The sequence below is a fragment of the Panthera tigris genome, chromosome A1 (assembly GCF_018350195.1).
Source record: "Panthera tigris isolate Pti1 chromosome A1, P.tigris_Pti1_mat1.1, whole genome shotgun sequence".
Lineage (NCBI taxonomy): Eukaryota > Metazoa > Chordata > Mammalia > Carnivora > Felidae > Panthera > Panthera tigris.
In genome coordinates, this window is record NC_056660.1 from 215442594 (window position 1) to 215459425 (window position 16832).

At 33.8% G+C, this 16832-nt stretch overlaps 1 long non-coding RNA gene across 1 annotated transcript in view; it reads right to left on the reverse strand.

The window, feature by feature from the left end:
* Positions 1-2545: 2545 nt before the first annotated feature.
* LOC122231859 overlaps positions 2546-16832 on the reverse strand; it is a 42744-nt gene continuing 28457 nt past the window's right edge. The window contains exon 5 of the long non-coding RNA XR_006209127.1: positions 2546-2843. This is a non-coding gene — a long non-coding RNA (uncharacterized LOC122231859). The remainder of the gene's footprint in view (positions 2844-16832) is intronic.

Here is a 16832-nt window from a genome sequence, read left to right on the forward strand (position 1 = left end):
AGTCCAGTAGGATAACACGTGTTATACAATGTCAATACTGAGTCCAGCACTCAAAAGTTTACGCACACTTGCCCTCTCAGGACATCTGCCCCCTCTGAGTGAACAGCGAGCTGGCCTGCTGGAAGATGGGAGGTCACTGGGATCTGAGCCAGGTCTCCCCAGCTTTCCCACGTGAGGTCCAAAACTAATGGAAGCCACGCTAATATTAGCACAGCTGACCGCTGATGCATAAAGAATCCCAGTCAGGTCATAGAATTGCGAGTTAAGTAAGTGGTGTTTTAAGGAACTAGTTTTGGGGTAGATTTTACGAGCAGCAATAGGAAACGGATGCAGTAAGGGACATTGATTCACTCCAAATTATCTTCAAAAGTTATACCAATCAAATCATCTCTTTATATCCTCTAGGGTCTACAAGATGGAGTGATAAAATATTATGATAAAATGAATAAAAATACAGTCTCTTAATTATATGTTTATAGATGGGAAATTTTTAAGAAACAGAGCCTAAAGGAATATTTTTACAGAAGGGATTGCTAATGAGCTGACACACATTAATTAAATAAAAATGGCCAAGCCGTGCATGACTTTGTGAGGAATATAATGAAAATATACTTGATGATTCTATTTTCTGGCACATACATAAAAGATATGTAAAATATGGTTGTCAAATTAATTTTATGCAAGGCAGTATGTCTTCTGAATTCTTACCAATATTAATTAAGACCTCTAACATTAATTATATTTTAATTACAATAAACTTGTGATCCTTACATCACTGTTTAGGACTTGGGAAGAGTTCTTTGTAAAATATAGGTTTTGTTATAGAACATGGTTCTTTTTGTTATTAAAATAAGCAACTTATTGGAATTTTTTACAAAATGATGAGAATTACCTTGTGACACAGATTTAACATAATATTTTGGTTGTTTTTAAACAGGGAAAACATACTATAGATACTAACAAACCATTTAAGAAAAGAGGATATCAAATTTGAATAATTTTTGTTAAAATATGTATTATTGATATATACCAAGTCTTACCTTGTATTTCAAGGAAAAGTCTATTTCTAACCATTTACAACTTATACTAGGGTTCTCACACTCACTTGTAGCTGACTAGAAGTGAGGAAAAGGCCATGTTAGGGAATAGTAACCATCTATGGGCAAATCTTAGTTTTAAGGATTGACTTGAATATATTAGGCACATTTGAATTTGTCTGTACCTTTGAATCCTAATCAATCATTTGATATTGTTACCTCTCTCCAGGATTCCTTCCAACTCATAAATATTTCATATGTATCTTTTTCCAGCTTTGGCAGAGAGAATTTAGGTAATCCGAGATGTGTCGCATAGTATAAGCACTTATGTGAATTCACAAACTCCTCTCAATTTATGGCCAAAACAACACCAAATACGGTGGGTCTGGCTAAGAGCCAATGTATACTATTCACAGTTCTGTCACTGACATCGCTCCCTTGGCCTTTCTGAATGACAGTCCCCTTGTTCCTTGTACCATGGGAAATTTAATAAAAGCCAGTCACATCTAATTTTCCCTCTTGGAAAATTTGTTAGGAACATTGAACAAGATGGTGTCTATAAAGGGCCAGGAAGAAAATAGTGAATGAAATCATGTTCAAGTGACTTACATAATGTGGGAAAGATAAGAAAATTTATGGGATTAATATTCATATGTCAAACTTATTTTATTAGTGCACATACAGAGCAATACATAGAACTCCTTTAAGCCAAGGTCACACACAGATAATTGGCTCGTATCTTAATATCAGTTTCACTAAATATGTTTTTATATCTTCTATTATTCAGTATTTTTCTTAGATACAAGCATGCCTCTGTCTTTTTTTACTGGAACAGGAAAGTTTACAATTATAAAATAAGGGTAAAATAACTGAAAACAGCAGAACTGTTGGTAATTTTAAAGTGGTTTCAGATATGTAGGACTAAAGTAACTATGAGATGGAACTCAGATATAACCAAGTTTAGGGACCTAAGCACCATTAGAAGTCATTGCTGCCTCATTTCTGGCTTCTATCTACATATTGGTTCCTTATTTTCATCTGAATTTCCTAGTGCAGACACAATTGTATACATGTATACATGTATACATTGCAGACACAATTATATACATGTATACAATGTATACATTGTATACAAAAATATCATACACCTCACATATTTAAAACTTCCAACCAAGAAGGCATGTCTTTTCGCGTATACCGTCGTCTTTCCTGGGTACACACCTATTTCTGTGTAATCACCATGCCTTGGCTCTAGCAGGCAGAAAATGTTGTAATGAATTTGTCCATTCCAAAAAACATGATTAAAATGGAAGGGGTGGCCAGTTTCCCCCAAAAAGGATTAGTCGAAATAATAAATTTATTCGATGAATATGGATACAACAAGGGTGGGAAAAATAGCAAATTATAAATAAATATTCAAAAATTAATTCAGAAACAGCTCACACTTGTCTATCAATCTGATTTTTATTTGAACCATAGAGTTGTTCATGAAATAGTTAAATCTCCTTAAGTTAAGTAGGCTACAGTGAAAACTCACTGAATGGAGAATCAGGGAATCTGATTTCTAGTTTTAATTCTTTACGAACATTTTTGGCTAACGATAAAGTCTTTGCGTATCTTGGAGCTGGGCACCTTCACTTCTCAAGTGGAGACTTTGATTTGATCAAATATTCTGAACAAAGTGGGAACGGAGGGCTATTATCTCCTCTGCCTTATCTCTCTTCACATTTTCCCACATCTTGCGTTGCCTTCAAAGAGCATCATCTGGTGTTCAGGACCAGCTTGAAAAGCGTCAGGTGATACAATCTATTGATATAAGAATATTACCAAATCCTCTTTACTATTGCATCAAACTATTGTAATGATAGAATTAGAGAACTACGGAAGATCAAGTAAAATGGAAAACTTAAAACAATTGAATGTATATTTATTATACAATTTATGACACCAACAATGTTTTCTATTAAAGAAAAAAAGCCAAATATGTAAGAAAATTCCCCATATATTTCCCTTTTTATGTAGTGATATCTACTAAGAAGCCGTTTCCTTTGTTGTTGTTGTTGTTCTTTTTTAACACATAGCAGCTTTGTTGAGAAAGTCACGGACTATACAATTTATTCATTTAAAGAGTACAATTCAATGGATTTTAGTATATTCAGGCTTGGGTAACGATTACCAGTATCAATTTTAGATAATCTATCCTCTTAAAATCACTTAGCAATCACTTATCATTAACCTTCCCCAGCCTCCCAACCCTCGGAAACCACTAATCGACCTTCTATCTCTATAAATTTGTCTATTCTGGGCATTTTATATAAATTAAATCATGTAATGTGTGGCTGGCTTCTTTCACATTTTTAGTTCAGGTTTTAGTGACGGGCTTTGTTTACTTAGCATAATGTTTCTGGTTCATCCACGTTTTATCACACATTAATACTTCATTTCTTGGGGCGCCTGGGTGGCTCAGTCGGTTGAGCGTCCGACTCGGCTCAGGTCATGATCTCACGGTTGGTGAGTTCGAGCCCCGCGTCGGGCTCTGGGCTGATGGCTCAGAGCCTGGAGCCTGCTTCCGATTCTGTGTCTCCCTCTCTCTCTGCCCCTCCCCTGTTCATGCTCTGTCTCTCTCTGTCTCAAAAAAAAAATAAATAAATGTTAAAAAAAAAAATTAAAAAAAAATACCTCATTTCTTTATGTTGTCAAATAATACTCCACTTTATAGAATAGATATACAATGTATTTATTAATCAATAGATGGACATTGGGTTGCTTCCACTTTTTGACTACTATGAATATATTGTTATGCACTTTTGCGTTTTCATTTCTTTTGTGTATATACCGTGGAGTGCAACTACTGGGTCATACCATAACCCTATTTTTGATATTTTGAGGCACTGTCAAGATGCATTTTAAGTGGCTGCACCACTTTATATTCTAAGCAGCAATATATAAATGTTCATATTTTTCCACATCCTCGTCAACACTTGTTATAATCTTTCTTGTTGATTATAGTTATCTTATTGGGCATGAAATGGGATCGCATGACTGGTGCTATTTAAAAAAAAAATTAATGTTTATTTATTTTTGAGAGAGAGACTGAATGTGAGTGGGGGAGGGGCAGAGAGAGGGAGACACAGAATCTGAGGCAGGTCCAGGCTCTGAGCTGTCAGGACATAGCCCATCGCGGGGCTCGAACTCACCAACCGTGAGATCATGACCTGAGGGGAATTGGGACGCTTAACTGACTGATACTCCAGGCACCCCAACTTGTGCTTTTGATTTACGTTTCCTGTTGAATAATGATATTGAACAGTTTTGCATGTGTTTATTGTTTTTTTGTGTAATTTTGGGGGTAACATGTATATTCAAATTGTCCACTTTTGAACTACATGATCAGTTTTTAAAAAATAATTGAGTTGTAATAGTTCTTAATATATTCTAGATAAAAACTCCTTATCAGTATATGATCTGAAACATCTTCTCTCCTGTTGTGTGCTATTGTTTCACTTTCTTAAAGGTATGTCTTCAGTCACAAAATTTTTAAATTTGATGATGTCCTGTTCATCTATTTTTTTCTTTTGTTATATTTTTGGTGTCATATCTAGGAAGATTTGCTTCAGTCAAGGTCATGGGAATTACTCCTATATTTTTGTCTAAGGGTTTGATAGTTTTAGCTCTGACTTAATATTAAGTCTTCTGATCCATGGTCATAGGATGGTAACCACTTACGCAGGTCTTTAATTTCCTTTATAACTGATTTTGCCATTCTCAGAGTATACATTTGCACTTTAAAAAAAGTATGCCAAACTATATTATTGTAATACTATTAGAACATGAATTCTTTATATAATTTGATTTTAAGATAATTTATTGATAGTTTATGTAAATAATGTTTATTTTTATACATTAGTCTTGTACTCTATAAGCTTCCTTTACTTATTAGTTCTAATGTTGTTTTTAGTGTATTCTTTGGATATATATATATATATATTTTCTCAACATACAGATGAGTTTGCTTCTTCTTTAATCTGAATGGATTTTATTTAATTTTCTTGCATAAATGCCTTAATTAGAACTTCTTGTAAAACAATGAATGAAAGTAGTGAATAGATATTCCTTTCTTTTTTTGACCTTAGGAAGAAAGCACTTGGTCTTTTACCATTAAGTATGATGTTAGTTGTGAGTGTTTTGTAAATACTCTCTACCAATCTGAGGTTTATCCTAGACTATGTTTTTTATATGATATGGTTTTCAATTTTTATCATAAATTGTCAATATTTTCCCAATTTTTTATATGACATTTAATTTTACTTGCAGTTTTCATTAAAGTACAGAAATCAAGACATTTTATTTTCTGTTTAAAACTAAAAATAAACGTACTGCTTATATTTTTCCATTTGTATAGATGATCTTGACATTTGGATTTAATTTTATTATATTTATCAATTACATTATTTTAAACTGGATTTTTATATTAGCTTATATTAGCTGGATTTAAATTGGATTTTTATATTCACATTCAAATAACTGGTTCTCTTATAGGGTGGCATCCTCCTCATTGATAGATTAATAATGATAATTTTTATTGTTTTCAATAAGGGAAAATGGATGGCCCTTATTTCTTACTATTAAAGTTTGTATTTTGTTCTAGTCATATTCCTGTTTTACACTTAAATAATTAGTGCATTACTACTTTAATAATTATGTGCATACATAAATGTTATATGCAGTTTTTCCAATAAGAAATCCTTTTAAAAGGTAAGTTTCTGTTAGAAACAAATGGTGACTAATGTAATTCATTCATCAGACTGAGAAATGGGGTGTTATTTAACTTTATTTTTTTTAATATAGATTTGTTCTTACTCAGAAATACTTTCATATAACTAACTGAGAAATATAAATATTCAAGAGGGACAAAAATTTACACAGGTCTTAGAAGCTGTGTCAAACATGCAACATTTTAAAAGTGACATTTAAAAATTGTAATTTGGCCCTTAGAAGTAATTTACTAATAATTATTACAACTGGGACACAAGTGTGCCGTATATTATTCTTTAGATTTTTGTTTTACAGATTTAACCTTGTCTTTATAAGACATAGTCTGAGAGAATAAATACAAATAAATAGCTATCCTAATATTTGTAATTAAATATTATAGCAGGAATAAAAGTAGAATTATATTTATAATCTTAGAGGCCTATAGCAGCAATCTCTACTTCAATGAGTTCAAACTATTTGATGTTTAAATTATTTTATCAAGGGGGGCACCTGGGAAGCTCAGTTGGTTAAGCGTCCGACTTCGGCTCAGATCATGATCTCACGGTTTGTGAGTTCGAGCCCCAGCGTTGGGCTCTGTGGTGACACCTCAGAGCCTGGAGCCTGCTTCAGATTCTGTGTCTCACTCTCTCTCTGCCCCTCCCCTGCTCACGCTCTGTCTCTCTCTGTCTCAAAAAATAAAATAAAACTTAAAATTTTTTTTTAATTATTTCATCCAGGAATGTAATTTAGTTTACATTTTTTACCCCCTTTGCCCATGCTCAAAAATTTTAATATCTATAATATTTTAATATTGCCATAAAAATTTTGTAAACATTTTAAATCATTTTTAATATTTTACCCTGTTTTGTAGTTTATTAAAAGAAATAATGTTTTAAAAAGATCACACTCTTACTAGTTTTTCTTCCAATTTTAATGATAATATCTTGTTTTCATGGTCAATGCTATCCTAGTAAACCTCTAGTGCACAGGGAGTACAGTGAGTTTCGGGTTTTTATGTGAATAGGCAATATTTTGCCATGTTAATAACTGAAACTGAAGAATTAACGGTATTTTTATTTTGTAAAATCTAATGAGTTAATGGTATTGCAGTCCTTATATTTATCTTCCTTTGTGCTTAATGGATATTTTTAAGGCTAATTACCACTTTTCTATATTTAGTGAGAAGAGGCACGTATGAAGAGAAAAGCACAATGTGATATTTATGAGATGTCAGTACACTGCAAATAGAGAAATTCTCTAATTATCTCAGAAGTATTCATGAAAATTTCAATGCCTTTCTAAGGATTCGGATTAACTGAGCAAAAGCTGATTACTCTCGCCATAAATTAATATTTGAGAGAGTTGAATTTTACTTTAGTAGCAACGCAACATCAACTTCAGCATAATGTCCTACAAGGGACTTTTTACTCTTAGTTATTATTTTAATCGATAGTTGCCTCTCAAATAATTGCTAATGAGAAGGTTGGAAGAGAGGTCTCTGGGTACACAATGTTTTCGTTAAAACATTGCAATATGATGGTTGACCATATTATCAAAAGTGTGCGCACTGAATTTGTATCAGTCAAATACTGCCTTGATGCAAGCAAAGCTCCAGGGAGCGGAGTGGATTATACTGAATGTCTTGGGCCCCAGTTCTTGTGCACAGTCCATCATATAAGGTAGCATTTTCTGCAGAAAAGCAAAGTTATACTAATATGTGGTAAACCCCATGTTTTTGAAGTAGTTTCAAATTTTGGCAGACTGACGTCATTAGTACAGTCTCTTAAATGACATGATAGCTGAAATTTTCATCTTTCATAATATTTATTTGTGATCAGGCTATGTTTGTGAAAGTTTAGAGCTTCTTTGTTGACTTATATGTTTATGAGTTATAAGGTATACAATTTTTCTTCTAAGTTTATAATTTTTCTCCAAGGTAAATAATGACAGAGAGTGGCTACTGTCCTATGCATATAAAATTAATGTCCCTTTTTTCCTGCCTTCTGCTGGGAATTTGTTGGCATGCATTTGTAACTCCAGAAGACAGACAAATTGAAAGCAAGCACTTCTCCATCTTTCAGTATGCCTAGGTAAGGCTACTTACTACCTGGGCCAGCAGGGAATGGTCCTCTAGAGGCATCCCTGAAGAAATTTGAGAAGTAATTTTCCAAGTCTGGAGTTTCATTACCATAAAGAATTTCTGATAGGAGCCTGATATAGAAGATAAAGTATGAGGTAAGGCTAAAATAGTGGATTGTAAAATTAAAAAAAAAATGGTGATCAGGCTTGAAAATTCCCTGAGCCGACACAACCAATTTAGTTACACAAACAAAGCTTAGTTTAGCTTCTTTTGAAAGACTAACTTGCCCTGGGTCATTTCTCGTCCATACTTCTGGGAATCGTAAGCACAACACATGTTTCCTAGGGATGATATGATGTAACTACTGACCAATTCTTTATTATTTAAAAAAATTTAACCAGTCACTCTGAAGAGTAAGTAGTCACTGCCTTCCCACCATATAAGCTGCTTTATAATAATACACCCCTGAGCCTCATTCCATGTTTAGGTTTGAGCACTGCTAGTTAGAAACTGTCTTTTTTTGATGCGTGCACGATAAACTTTTACGAATTCCCACTTTAATGATTCATTGGTTTTACTTCTGTTACTTCTGAACTTTTACCTGAGTTTACAGGATAATGCGATGAGATGCCAACTTTGGAACACAATGGAAACAAAGTCATTGTATGAATGGAAAGAGGGATCAGGAAAAATTGCAAAGACAAGTTCAGGCAGAGACAAAAAGGGAGGAGTTGGGGTCAATCCAGGAAAACTCTCTGGACTTTCATGTGGTGTCTTTGCCCTACTGATTGATAAGGTCTCAGTGGAGCCATTCCTTTTTTGAAAGTGAAGATCCATCATGGCTTCCCGGAACCACCCCATCCACAATGACTTTATACTCTGATTCAGCTACCAGAGCACAGAGGCTGCAGTCCATTGTCCCCCTAGCCGTTCCCTGATCATTTCTTCCTTTACCTCCACATTCTACTATACTTCTCCCTCTCACTTTTCTTCAGATTCTTAGCTTTAGGCTCAAAGACATTGTCCCAGAGATATCATCAGTCAATAAGAGTGTTCTTTTTCTTTCCACTTAATGAACCAATGAATCACTTCATGGCAGGTTTCAGTTGTTCCAGCTTGGATTGTTAATACTATGTCAAGATCTACCTCTTTACCAAAGTGCTCCTGTTGTATGATCTCTGTCAGTCGCTAAACTCAGAAGCCGATATTCATCTCGACTCCATTGTCTGGTCTCTTGGTAGTTCAAGTTCTTCTGTAGTTTTCCTATTGTGAATCATGCTAAATACTGTATCATGGATCTATGCGGCATGCAAACAGCATGCAGTAAGTCTTATTTGTTATGATGAAGAGATGAATTTAAATAAGGTTACATTGCACTGAATCACAACATTAACCGCAGCTCAGGGAGCCAAAAACATGGTGATCAGAGATACGCTGATGGGTTACCAGCGTATAAATTATGACAATGCAAAATGCATGCTTGAAACTAGAAAATAGCAGCAGAACAAGCATAATCATAACCGAATCACAAAAGAGAATGTGGTTTAAGTTTAAAATAAATTTTAAATTTAACACACTGTACATTTAAGTTATAGGGCTTCAAAACAGCTGTAGCTATCTGAGGTACTTAGCAAATGTATATCCGTGGGAACATCTGTTAGTTTCCATTTACCTCTATTGTGTGGCTTCTCTTAGGACATAAATGAGAGTGGCCTTTGGGGTGAGATAGACCTGGATTTGGAACTTGATTCTGCTGCCTACCAGCTCCATCACTTGGATAATAAATTAACCTCCCTAAATTAACTGTCAAACGGAAAATGAGATTGTCATACCTACATGTATGTGAACAACAGAAACTAAGTTTTGGGGATTTTTGCAGAAAGTTAATTCATCACAAGGACTTGGAGTTGTTTGGGTAAGCTGAGCATTACTGAGCCAGGAACACCTCTCCAAAGCACAGGGCAGAATTAATCCGATTAGAATTTTAAGCCTGCTGTTGTCATACTGCTCGTGGCTGGACCACACACAGCGGCTGCTGCCGGGCCTGGAACCCGTGGTTGTCCTCTGAGACTGTTGCCACCACTACCTAAGGTCACGGTTTCTCATTTTTTTAAACTAAAAGTAAAACTTGACCATTGTTTGAATCAATGGCAGTTCAAAGGGAGGTGACACGTGGGGCTTCTGAAGGTGAAAGTCTTTTTGGTTGGACTTGAGAATCTTTTCATTCATAGCATTTTTTATTTCACTGTTACATCTCGTAATTTGAAAATATATGTATACACACACACACACACACACACATATGTCTTTACCTATAAATTTCAGATTGACGTTTTTCTGCTTTGTTTTTATTCACTTTATAAAATTTAGCTTGAATTTATTATTTATGGGCAAAACAAGAAGTGAAAAATTCAGAACATACTAATGGAATAATGGTTATGAAACATAGCTTTGCAAATCTTTAATGTTTTGAAATTATACTTTAGTTTGATTTTAAACTCACTCTTCTGAACCAATATATGATTTTTGTTGGGGCATCCTTTTATTATAGTAAGAGCTTAAAAACAATATTAGTCCAAGGTTTTATATATATATATATATATATATATATATATATATATATATATATATATCATCATCATCATCATGAGCCTGGGCTTTAGAGGGACAACACTCTGTGTTGGATTCAGTGATCAGCAATTTAGCAGCTGTGTAACATTTTGAGGTCACATCGTCTCTCGGAGGCCCAATATTTTTGCCTCTATAATGGAAGAATAGCATATACCTCCTATAGCAATGATTTAAACAATGTAGCTTAGTGAAAATATACTGGAGATTTTGTCAAAATTGTGCCTGAACCCAACTCCAAAGATTCCAATTTTGTAGATGAGGGATACTTACCTGAATTGGTGTTTTAACAAATGGTCTGCAGATCCTATTTAGACAAAACTGTCAGATTTTTTTAAGAGGCTATTTCCATATACATGCATTTAGAACACTGTGTAAAAAACTCAGAAAATTGATAAAAAACATTAGTATAATAATCTACAAGTATGTGTATGTGTATGTGTGTATTTATGTATGTGTATTTGCAAAAACTTGATTGTTATTTTTGTTTAAGTTTATTTCTTTTTGAAAGAGACACAGAGAGAGTGAGCAGAGAAGGGGCAGAGAGAGATAGAAAGAGGGAGTCTCAAGCAGGCTCCTTGCTGTCAGTGTGGATCCCGACACAAGGCTCAAACTCACGAACCATGAGATCTTGACCTGAACTGAAGCCAAGAGTCGGACAGTTAACTGACTGGGCCACCAACGTATGCTTGATTGTGATTTTTTAATTAACACTATTTTCCTTCAAATTAACACTATTTTTTTTAAGATTTCATATAATTAGATATACAATTTATCATTTAACTATTAGTAATTAGAAATTTAGATTTATTTTCACATTTATAAAATTGTCAGATATGAAAGTACATATTTATGACTAGCTTCTCCTTGACAATTTTAGCCCTTATTTAAAAAAAAATATTTTAATCTCATGATTATAAGATGCTTGGAGAATTTCAACACCAATACAATAAATGAGTAATCCTGTATAGAATCCAAAGCTTGTGAGTCCAAGTTTAAGCAAAAAATTGCAGATGAAGGGCTCCTGGTGACTCAGTCGGTTAAGCATCTGACTTCGCCTTGGGTCATGATCTCGCAGTTTGTGAGTTCAAGCCCTGTGTCAGGCTCTGTGCTGACAGCTCAGAACCTGGAGCCTGTTTTGGATTCTGTGTCTCCCTCTCTCTCTGCCCTTCCCCCATTCATGCTCTGTCTCTGTCTCTGTCTCTGTCTCTCTCTTTCTCTCAAAAATAAATAAACGTTAAAATTTTTGTTAAAAAAATTGCGGTTGAGTTTCAACTGAATAATCCATTCATTCTCATTCCATACAAACCATTAGACTCAACATAGATTAAAAGGTGAAAAAGTTTCGTAACATTAGGGTTAAGAGAGAACTCTAAATTGCATTTTTGGAACTTGAGTGAAAATGGGTATAATTACAGAATGAACATTTAATTTTTAGTCCAGAGACCTTACTCTAGAACATTTTTATTTATGATATTTCAGATTAAATTACACAATAAAAATTCCTTCTAGCCCTATTTTTTTGTTAATATTTATCAGTGATCTTGGCCTGTGGTTTGTTTGGTTTGGGGTTTTGGGTTTTTGTTGGTATACTCTTGATCTGGTTTCTCAAATAGCTTTGGCATTGATCCTCTAAATATATTTGGGAGCTTGATTGTCAAAGTTTCTGAATCAGCTTTATTCTTTTTAATACTATTTCCTATATCTTCTGGGATAATGCAACTTTGAAAAAGAGATAAACATTGACAACTGGAAGGAGTTTTCTGGTCACCTGAAGAATAGTTTTCCCACTTCTAATTAATCATATGTCAGCTGCTGGGCATGTGTAATTAATGGCACATACCCCCAAGGCTGTGGTGTATAAACACATTGCTTATCTGGTTAGAGAATTAGTAGCATGCTGATAATCACCGCAAATGAGTGATTTGCTAATTCTGTCTTTAACTATTGAAGGCAGTATATTAACACATGTTAGGATGAAAATAGCAAAGGGAGTAGTTGGAAATAAAATATATAGAATAATGCAGCATAAATGTGTTTGTTTGAACATATACATATACATATACGTATACATACTATATCAAGATAAGATTAACTTCACTGCACCATAGTGCTTTGTTTTGCTACACACGTGGTATAGACACAATAAAAATAGGGAGAAAAATCTGGCTTCAAATAGCTGCTATCACTCCTGTTAAGTATAGAGTTTAACGGAATTAGTTAATTTCTCTGAATTACTTTTTACACAAATATAAGAGAAGGAAACCGAAGTCCAACCACAAAGATTTTTAGAAATATGTATAGCAAAATTTTTATTCATGTTTTAATTTTTTTTCTTTTTGAGAGAGAGAGAGAGAGAGAGAGAGAGCCTCAGTCGGGGAGGGGCAGAGAGAGAAAGAGACACAGAATTTGAAACAGGCTCTAGGTTCTATTCAGCACGGAGTCCAATGTAGGGCTCGAACCCATGAGCTGTGAGATCATGACCTGAACTGAAGTCGAAAGCTTAAGTGACTGAACCACCCAGGCATCCCTATGTTTTAATTTTTATTGAGATATAATTGATCTGTAACATTGAATAAATTTAAGGTACGAATCATGTTGATTTCATACATTTATATATTGCAACATGTTTACAAACTTACTGGTAACTAACACCTGTATCATATCACATAATTATCATTTCTTTGTTATGGAAAGAATAATTAAGATCTAATCTCTTAGCAGCTTTGAAGTTTATAACACAGTATTGTTGATTTTAATCACTATGTTTTGCATTAGGTCTCCAGAATTTTTTTATCTACTGGTGACAAGTCAGTATCCTTAAACTGCATTTTCCCATTACCCCCACCCCACCTGTTGGTAACCACTACTCTACTTTCTGTTTTTACAAGTTTGGCTTTTTTAGAGTCAATATGTAAGTGATATTATACAGTATCCATCCTTTTCCTTCTGATTTATTTCACTTAGCCTAATGCCATATGTGTATGTATATATATATACACATATACACACACACCACACTTCTTTATCAATTCATCCCTGGGCAGACACTTGGATTGTTTCCATATCTTGGCTATTGTGAATAGGGAGGGCCACAAGAAACATGAGAGTGTCGATGTGTTTTCGATGTCCTTTGTATGCATACACAGAAGGGGGATTTTTTTAAATTTTTTAATTTTTTTAATGTTTCTTCATTTTTGAAGAGAGAGGGAGACAGAGCACAAGCAGGGGAGGGGCGGAGAGAGAAGGAGACATAGAATCCAAAGCAAGATCCTGGCTCCGACCTGTCAGCACAGAGCCGGATGCAGGGCTCGAACTCACAAACCACAAGATCATGACCTTAACCAAAGTTGGGCGCTTAACTGACTGAGCCACCCAGGAGCCCCAGGAAGCCAGTTTGAAACTGCTTTAGTAAGTTTAAAGACTTTACTACTATTCCTCCTTCTTTCTCTCTCCCTTCTCCCACCTCTCTTAGGGGTTAGAAATAGGTGCTGACTAGTCTAGGAAAAAAAATACGAAGTTGAAAATGGGAGAAAAGGTTCTTGTACCCCTTTCCCATGTTTTAGGACTACCACTCCCTGTGAGCCCTTGCTCATGAAGAAGACAAGCAAACTAAAAATTCAGATTGTTTCAAGAACTGGAAGTTTGATTTTACTGAAATAAGATAGTTTGGCAAATTTAATATATCTAGGAAACTGAGTAATCAGAAAAATTATCTGTGACAGGTTAAAATCAACCCGCTGAATAAAGTTAGAGCAACAGTAGAAGAAATCTTCACACTGTGATTTAATCCCATTACTTATACTTCTGCAATGTGCTTATTGCATTGAAATGGGATTCTGTTTTTAAAACAAGGATTTTGTCACTCTATTTTGAATCCTTCATTTAGAGCCTGAAAAATTTGCCCCCAAAATATTTGGCCCTGCTATTTCAGTTTTTCTCACTGGAAAAAAAATACTGTAATGGGGATTATACTTCTTGAATAATACAAATTGATAATAATCTGGTTCTGTTTCAAAAATATTTCTCACAATTTTTTCAATAGCACATTAATAATCTATATTGCTAGTATAAATTCCACAAACTTTAGTGACTACAATAGCATTCAATAAAATATGTTCTTTATTAAAATAAAGGAAATAATTAAATATTCATTTTAAAATGTAGATCAGCTAAATTGACCCAGGAAAATTGAACTTGAGACACAACTCAGAAAAATGTTATTTTAGTGTTTCTTGTAATATTTTTGGAAAAATGACTATAATATTTATGTGGAAATTAATTAAAATAATACTAATTTAAGTTACATTAGGTGAAGACATGTGATAAGAATGTTTATCGTCCATATAGAAAATTAATGCTAATATAGAGTGGTTATAAAATTTCATAATGGAAACTAATTTTTCAAAAGGAATTAATCAATAGCATTGATAATGTTTTTGCCTTTGTTTCATTTTTTTTACTCATGAATGTAAGTATGTTTTCTGACCAAACGTCTGTGTCTGAAATGTTAACATTCTAATAGCATATATTAAAACACTGGAGGCAAAACAGTGTTGTGTGAACATTTAGTCCGCTCTATGCAAGGCATCTAATTCATTATCTAGGCTATACTAACATGTTCCTTCCCTTATCTCATTATTAGCATTCCATTGTTAGAATCCTTAAAGGGTGCATGTGCAAAAAAATATTCTAACTTGATTTTTTAAATCATTTTTCCCGTTCAAAGTCATCTTAAATATTTGTCTGTATTCATTCTGATTCCCATCAGTCTGGTTAATTTTTGCTTTAGAGTTTAGATATTAAAAACAGTGTTTCTATTTTTTATGCTTAATGTTGCTCACAATTAAAAATTGAAAATACAATTATTTTCTGTGTATGTAAGTTCTATAGCTTATGATTTCTATTATTCTTATAACAAGATGAGAAGAAATGGATGATGGTTCCCTGGCACAACTAGGTCTCACTCTCTATAGCATCACAGACTTCTCTTTGTTCTAATTTACAACATTGCTCTGTCTTTTGCAACATTTTTTGGATATTCTTACGGTTCAAAATGTCGTCTATGCTTAAAGTAGGACTGAAAAAAGTCTTTCTTCAATATTGTATAACTTGTTTTTAGGCCATATGCTTCTCTGAAGAGAGAAAATAATCCTTTACATTATTTGCTAATAGATCAGTATAAATGTAATGATGATGATTATGATAATAACAATGAACCAATAAACAAAATTGTTATATGTAATAAGGGGTGAATTTATCTCCACTTACAGCAAAATACATCCTCAACTTGCCTATTTTATTTGCCACCTTTTGTGACTGACCTTTAGAAAAGTTGAAAAGATGTATTACTTTACTTATCATCTCACTACAAAGTCAAGAGCCAGTCTCCATCCCTACATAGAGCTTGGTTCGGCCCTGGACTAAGGCCCTGGTAGGACGTGCTCATATGTGTTGATTCCAACACAATGAAGACAGCACCAATATTGTGGCCTGTGACCTAGAACTAATTCTTTAACTAAACTGACCCCAATCTGGCTTAACAGATGTAATTAATTCCTAAGGAATAAACATAACCATTTTATTATGCTTGATAATGAGTAGAAATATTCAAGCAAGCAGATGAATGCAGAAAGAAATGAAAGCTGGGTCTAGGACTACTTTAAAATATGGAAAGTACTCTTAAAGTACTTTGTACTTTGCACTATGTACTTTGTACATAAAAAAAAGTACTTTGTACTTTTAAAATACTTTGTACTATGTACTTTGTACATAAAAATATGTAAATACTTTTAAAGTAAAGTAGTTAGCATGAAGTCAGATGCCAGAATTTGATTTTATTTGTAATAAAAATTTTTAAGCTATTATAATTATGAATAAAAATTCATACTTATAGTAAGGAAAAAAGTTCAGATGTAATTCTACAATTCAAGTAAATGAAAAATTTCCCTTTTGCCCCAAAACACCAAGCCATGCTCCCAAGAATAAAATATGTACATGCATACATACAAAGAAAGCTCTTGAGAGTTTTAGTGGATGCATCCAGAATATTTTTAAAATGTATAAATAGATACACATATATTGTAAGGGCAAAAGTAAATTAAAAATAAGTCTCTTAATTTTAATTTACTTTTGCCCTTACAATATAAAAATAAGACACTTAGAGCCCAAATGTTCACTGACTGATGAATGAAGAAGATGTGGTATACACACACACACACACACACACACACACACACAGACTATGGAATATCACTTGGCGATCAAAAAGAATGAAATCCTGCCATTTGCAACAAGGTGGATGGAACTAGAGTGTATTATGCTAAGCAAAA